We start from the raw sequence: 7,469 nt of genomic DNA on the forward strand, positions 1-7,469 counted from the left end.
AACAAAGAACACATGTCCCAATAATAATAATAATTACACATAATTAATAAAAAGTCTCAAAAATCATAATCTTCGTCTTCATCTTCATCTTCATCTTCATCTTCACCTTCGTCTTCGTCTTCTTCTCCGTCTTGATCTTCATCTTCTTCATGAGCATCATTTTCATCCTCTCTCTCAAAATCAAATTCTATACCCACTTCAAAATTTGATTCGCGAATTTCAGTTGGATCCACATCGATCATCGCTCCACATGGATCTCGTAAAGTTGGAATGTTATATTCATCAGTTTCAATCATGTGACGAACTTCCTCTTGTTGATATGCTGTGTCCTTCCAGTGTTCCTCGATTTTTTTTCGTGCTTTGGTTTTACATACAACCCACCAATCGGCTTTGTCACGTTTCAAACTAAGATATGTTGCATAATATACTTGAATTGCTTATTGTGCCAAGACAAATGGTTCATATTTCATATATCTTTTCTTGTGATTTATTTCAACCAAATTAAATTTCGTATGCACATTCATTCCTTTGACGGGGTCGAACCACATGCACTTAAATAACACAACCCGCATTAATGGTCCATGGTACTCTATCTCTACGATTTCATCCAACAAGCCATAAAAATCATCTTTCGAACTGCCACCATTGGATAACTGAACACACACACCACTATTCATTGTGGCTTTTCCCATTCCATATTTTCGAGTGTGAAAATTGTACCCGTTTATGAAATATGCTGGCCAAGTTTGTACTCTTGACTTTGGACCTCACGACAGATGATATAGCAATCCTTGCTCTTCAACATAATCTTGATTATTGTGAACCTAAGGACACACAATAATATATATTTTAATATATGATGTATAAAAAATTCGAATAACTTGGATTTCGTCCATATACAACTTACATATGTTTCGAACCATGTTGCAAATTGTTCCTCGCACAAACGGTCAAACTCATTCGGTGGTAGTCCAAACATTGAATTTTGGAAAATCCTATTAACAAATACCATTTATATATTAGCAAATGTTTAACACACAATACATATACTTACAAATGTACACTTACTTGAAGTATGGCTCAACTTCTGGACAGTTTAGTAAAATATATGTATGGGCTGCCTTCTTTTCTTCACCTGTTAAGTGACGAAACTTACATGCGCCGCTTGGTCGACCCAAATAATTGAAAATAGAGAATGATTTGCAATTGGGATCAATGGAGCCCTCATCATTTCTTCCTGCTCTCCGCCTCTTGCACTGCACTTGCAGCTCAAAATAGTATGATGCAAATGTTGTCACTTCTTCCACAATATATGCATTACAAATTGAAGCTTCAACACATGCCTTATTCTTCACTTTTTTCTTCAAATGATATAAGAACTTAGTTGCAATAGAATAAAGTTTATCGGAACATAATATATAATGAAGTAATTTCAAATTTATTTAAAATAAATTTACCTCTCAAATGGATACATCCATCGAAATTGGACAGGACCTGCAACTTTGACCTCGTAAGGCAAGTGAACTAAGAGATGCTCCATTGAATCAAAGAACGATGGAGGAAATATCCTTTCTAAGTTGCAAAGAATAATTGGAATATCTCTCTTTAGTTTCTCCATGTGTGATGCCTTCAACGCTGTTGAATAAATATCATGCAGGAAATTACTTAACTCTGTAATGGCGCTCCAAACAAAGTTTGGTAGAAGTTCCTTAAAGGCTATTGGAATTAGTCTTTCCATAAATATGTGACAATCATAACTCTTCAGACCTGTCAACTTGCATTCATTCAAATCAACGCATCTCCCGAGATTGGAAGCATATCCATCAGGAAATCGCACCGATTTCAACCATTGACAAACGACCCGTCTTTGCTCTTTGTCCAAAGTATAAACTGCTTTTGGTTTTGGTCCCCTGCTGCTTGCATCCGCATCTAGTGTTGGCCGATCGTAAATATCCTTCATATCTTTTCTTGCGTTCAAGTTGTCTTTTGTTTTTCCAGTAACATCCATCACAGTATTCATGACATTGTCGAAAACGTTCTTCTCTATGTGCATGACGTCAAGATTATGATGAATAAGATGGGCCTTCCAATATGGTAAATCCCAAAATATACTGCATTTAGTCCACTTATGTGTACTTCCGTACCCAATAGTTGTGCCGTCAGGGTTTTCAACAACAGTTGGAAACTCTTGCACTCGCTCCCAAATTTGATGACCGGTCAACCTCAATGGTGGATGTGTTCTTTCGATCCTATTCTTGATTAACTCTTTTTTATTCCTTCTAAATGTATGATTTAGCGGCAAAAATTACCTGTGACAATCAAAATAGCTGGGTTTCTTACCGTGTTTTAATCTGAATGCCTTCGATCTCTCCATACATATCGGACATCCTAAGATCCCAGCTGTACTCCATCCAGATAACATTCCATAAGCTGGAAAGTCATTTATCGTCCAAAGAAGAGCAGCCTTCATTACAAATGTTTGATCGGTAGAAACGTCATATGTAGGGACACCTTTGTCCCATAGCCGTTGAAACTCTTCAATCAATGATTGCATATAAACATCTATCAACTTTTTCGGATTTTGCGGGCCAGTCACGATCAATGTCAAAAACATATAAGGTGTCTTCATGCACATACCGGGTGGAAGATTGTACGGAGTTAAGATAACTGGCCAACATGAATAACTTTTTCCTGATTTCCCAAATGGGGCAAATCCATCAGCACACAGACCTAACCTGATGTTTCGAGGCTCTATCGCAAACTCTGGGCATGTTCTATCAAAATGTTTCCATACCTCTGCATCTGAAGGATGACACATTAGATCCTCTTCTGTTTCATGATTTGCATGCCAAGTCATGTGTTCAGCAGTGGCTTGAGACGCATATAGCCCTTGTAACCTGGGGATTAAGGGCAAATAAAACATTTGCTTGTATGGTCTACACTTCTGATTACGACCCTGCCTCCTGTTAATCTTGTACCTAAGTTGGCTACAGAATTTGCATGATTCTGCATTTTCATCATCTCTCCAATATAACATACAACCCCTACTACATACATCAATCCTTACAACTGGAAGACCTAAGTTATCAACTAGCTTTTTCATATCGTAAAAGTCACTTGGCATGATGTTATCACGAGGCATTGTTTCCCGCATTACTTCAACAAAAGAGTTGAAGCAATCCACAGACACATTATGCCCTGCCTTGATATTTAACAGTCTTGCTGTCACTTATACCTTCGTGTGGTTGTCACAACTTGCCCATAAAGGTTCATCTGCTGTTTTCAACACTTCCCAGAACTGATTAAATTGAAAAGTTCTATCACACACATTCTCATCAAAACCTGTAACTCCTATCTCTTCCAATTGTGATGCATGACTAGTTCCCACTTGTTCAAGTGTAGGAGTAAAACTAGTACTTGCATGATTCGATTCGGAAACAAAATTATGACCGGCTTCATCAAACACCATCCCCTCATATGGGTTCAATTGGTCATAATAGCTACATTCTTCCCTAACTAAAAATTGGTCGCTTCTTCGTTATCCGTCATCAGATATAAATGGTTCACCATGGCAAGTCCAATTATAATAGTTTGGAGTAAACCCAAATCTACAAAGATGTTCTCTAACTTTGTCAATGTCTTGAAATTTTCCATTACTGCACTTTCTACATGGACACCTTAACTTATTTCCATCCATGAACTCATATTTATTACTAGCAAAGTCCAAAAATAGTTCCAACCCGATTCGAAACTCATCGGTCAATCCTCGACGTCCAGGTAAATTCTTATTATACATCCAACCCCTGTCTCTTTGCATTGTGTCTGTATAAAAATAAAAAAAATTCTCGTACAATGTTAAAAATATCAAATCTATTGTTTAATATTGTTAATTAAAACCATAAATTTCTAACAATTACAATTTTGTTTTTTACGAAACAATTACTTTCAACTTGAAAAAAATGAAAAAATTACCATGTCAAGAAGACTTACCAAGTATTTGACTGAAATCTTTGTAGTAGAAAGTGGTCTATTTGATGAGAATTGCAACGTTCACTTGGATTGCGAGACCTTCAAATGGACACGTACCTAAAATAAAAACAAATTATTTAACATTCATTTTTTAATTATCTTTTATTTTTTTCTCTTTCCTTTTCTTTTCCTTTTTTTTTTCCTTTCTTCTTGGCCGGTCGCCGGTCCGGCGACCGGCGAGCTCGCCTGGGCAAGTTCTGGGCGAGCTCGAGCTCACCGGCCATGGTGAGCTCGGCCCTCGCCAGTGCCGGCGAGGGCCAGCCAAGCCGCGGGCGAGCTCGAGCTCGCCCAGATCTGGGCGAGTTCTGGGCGAGCTCGAGCTCGCCGGCCATGGCGAGCTCGGCCCTCGCCAGTGCCGGCGAGGGCCAGCCAAGCCGCCGGCGAGCTCTAGCTCGCCTAGATCTCGCTCACATCTGGACGAGCTCGAGCTCGCCATGGCGGGCGAGCTTGAGCTCGTCCAGATCTCGAGCTCGCCGACCATGGCGAGGCCCATGCGAGGCTAGCTCACCTGGACGTCGGTGAGGCCAACCGGCGGCCATGGCCAGGCCACTGGACCTCGCCCCATGGCCGGCGATGTCTCCGGCGACCGGCCAAACCAATAAGGAAGAGAAAAAAAAAATTTCAATAACACCAACAAATACAAATCCAGCGATGAATAATTTTGCGACGAACCGTTTTCGTCGCCAATTAGTCAAGAAATTAGGCACGACACTTACCGGCGGAAAAGCTTTACCGAGATTGATTTGCGCGTCCAGAGATAGGTAAATCGAGAGAAATGAAAGAGAGAGACGGAGAAAGAACAGCGAGGGGATAAGAGGAATCAGTCGACAGAGAGAAATTGGGGGTGGGGACGGATATCAAAACAATTATTTTCCGTGTCGCAAATTTGCCACGAATAATTTTTCGTCGCAAAGTTCGTCAGAAATTTGCCACGAATAAATTTCTGTCGTAAAATTCGTCGGAAATTTCCAACGAAAAATTTTTCGTTGCCAAAAATCGTCGGAAATTTGCGACGAAAAATATTTCGTCGCAAAAATCGTCGGAAATTAGCGACGAAAAATCTTTCGTAGGAAAATTTCGTCCGAAATTTGCGACGAAAAAGTTTTCATCGCTAATTTCGTTTCCGACGAATTTATTTTTCGTCAGAAAATCCCGATTTTTTTGTAGTGTTTTTCATCACGTGACACTATCGTATATAATGTATGTTCGTACGACAAGGAAAATTTATTGAGTAGTCCTAGATATAATTCTCTCTTCTTACTTGCGATGCAAATACTTCACGTCATGTGGAATTCATAATTGTGTGAATGGATGAATTATGTTCCCGCATATGATGTGTACGCTTAAGTTACGCATAATCTCATAAGATAAAAGCTTTGGCCCAATTTCCATGTGTGTGGAAGATTAGATTGCTAAATCCGTCCTGTTTTAAATTTGAATTTCGAAACTCTCCCTTTTTACTAGTTTATTTTTTCACGGGTCATTGCCACAAGACCTGATATAGAATACTTTATTACTTGTTGGGGATGCACCTACTCATATTTCGTCATGTTTTATGTAATGGATATAGAGTTCATTTATTTTCATGCTTTCTTGTATGCACTTGTTTTTACATCCCAATGTAGGGTTGAGCAAAAAAAACCAGGAACCGTCCGAGCCGAACCGAATCAGTTGGTTCTAGGCGATTCTCATGGGAACTGATCCGATATCCGAATTGGAACTGATGAGTACCAATCCGGCTCCCGGTTCCAAGTTGGAATGGTCCACCAAGACCAGACCAGTACACACACATATATATAACTTTTATGTCTTGAAAACCCCAATTCCTAAAGTTCTCTCTCATGCTCCTCACTCCTCATGCTCACTCTCTCTCAAAATAAAGAAACCATACGGCATCGCAAATGTCTCGCCTCATATCGCTCTCGGTCCTCACTCCTCCTTGCATGATCCTCTCAACTTTCTTGCCTCATCTCACTCTCGGTTGCCTCTCAGCTGAGCTCTCATCTCCAACCCTCTATCGCAACATCATAGTTGCGGCCTTGCCTCCAGCCCTCCCTCGCAGTCACAAGCTCGCCTTCAAAAACCCTACCAATAACTCCACGTAACTTCCCCGATTCATCTCTCCCTTCGATTCCTAAACCCTAATTTCCATGAATTTTGTATAGATCTCGGAGCGAGGATCCTACTTGCAAATGGCGGCCGAGCTAGGGCAGCAAACGATGGAGTTCTCGGCTCTCATGAATCGGGCGGCGGAGGAATCGTTCATCTCTGATAGATATTATATATGGGCCGCCCATGTTGGGCTAACCCGGCCCATGGTCCATCATGCGGGCCTATCTTCATTAGGAGTTCAAAAAAGAAGATAAGATGGAAGTTATCTTTTAAGAACGCGATTATGAAAAGATTTAGCACTCTTCTTCTTCACATTACGGCTCCAGAGAACGACACTCTGCAAAAAAACTCCCAAAATTGGAACGCTCTTTCAAGGTTGCAAATTGGTAGACATTTAATATGTGGCAAAGAGGTATGTTTTGTTTACGTGATATCCCTCGCTCGATCGGTGATTCAAATATAGAATGGGCATGTTTTTCCGCGTTTTGTGAATTGTTTTTGAGAATGTGTTTTTGACAATGGTATCAGAGCCCGCTTCCTTGTTTCCCGATCATGTATGCAAATGCCCTCTGAAATTGAAGTGTGTACTGTGTTTCGTTTCGGTCTCGTTTTTGGCCCGTTTTTTCTTCGCGTCGACGTTGTTCATGCACATTTCGATTTGATTTTTTCAACCAAACTTGAATTTTATTGTATAGATAGAAAGTACTCATCGAGACGAGAATATCGACAAGTGGCACGCCGTCGAAGGATGCCGGACGCGGCTCCACGTGCAGCCGGAAGGGGCTAGCTTCGTCGACGCGTGCATTGCATGCGCGAGCGAAGAAATTGCCGCACGTGCGCGGTAAGAGCCCCACGTGCGACTGGCGCTGTGTGGCTGACGTCATGGTCACCGGTTGTGGTCTTGGGTCTCTTGACCCAACCCGACCCGGAGACCCAATGACCCAATCCTAAGACCCGTTGACCTGACCCAGTTGACCGTTGACCGATCAACGGTCGGACCGGTCAAACGGTCAAATCGGACCGGTTCAGAGCAGTCAGAATGACCCCAGCACGGCTTTTCGGCCCGTATGAGCTCATTTGAACTCCGATTTAGGCATTCTTGGTATTGGCGTGTTCGTATCGGAATGATATATATTATGGTATATTCATATGACATGTTTACTACACTTATGAATGTGAAAATGCACGAAGAACCCTATGTATGCGTACTTTGGGGTATATTATTTGGCATTTTCTCTAGTATTTCTCTATGATTTTTGAAATATAAGTACTAGGTCACATGTATATGAATATGCATTTCATATCCTAATGTATTGTGGATTATGAGT

This window comes from Syzygium oleosum, unplaced genomic scaffold, assembly GCF_021117445.2.
Source record: "Syzygium oleosum isolate NSW1041296 unplaced genomic scaffold, Sole_v2.1 Sole_v2.05, whole genome shotgun sequence".
Lineage (NCBI taxonomy): Eukaryota > Viridiplantae > Streptophyta > Magnoliopsida > Myrtales > Myrtaceae > Syzygium > Syzygium oleosum.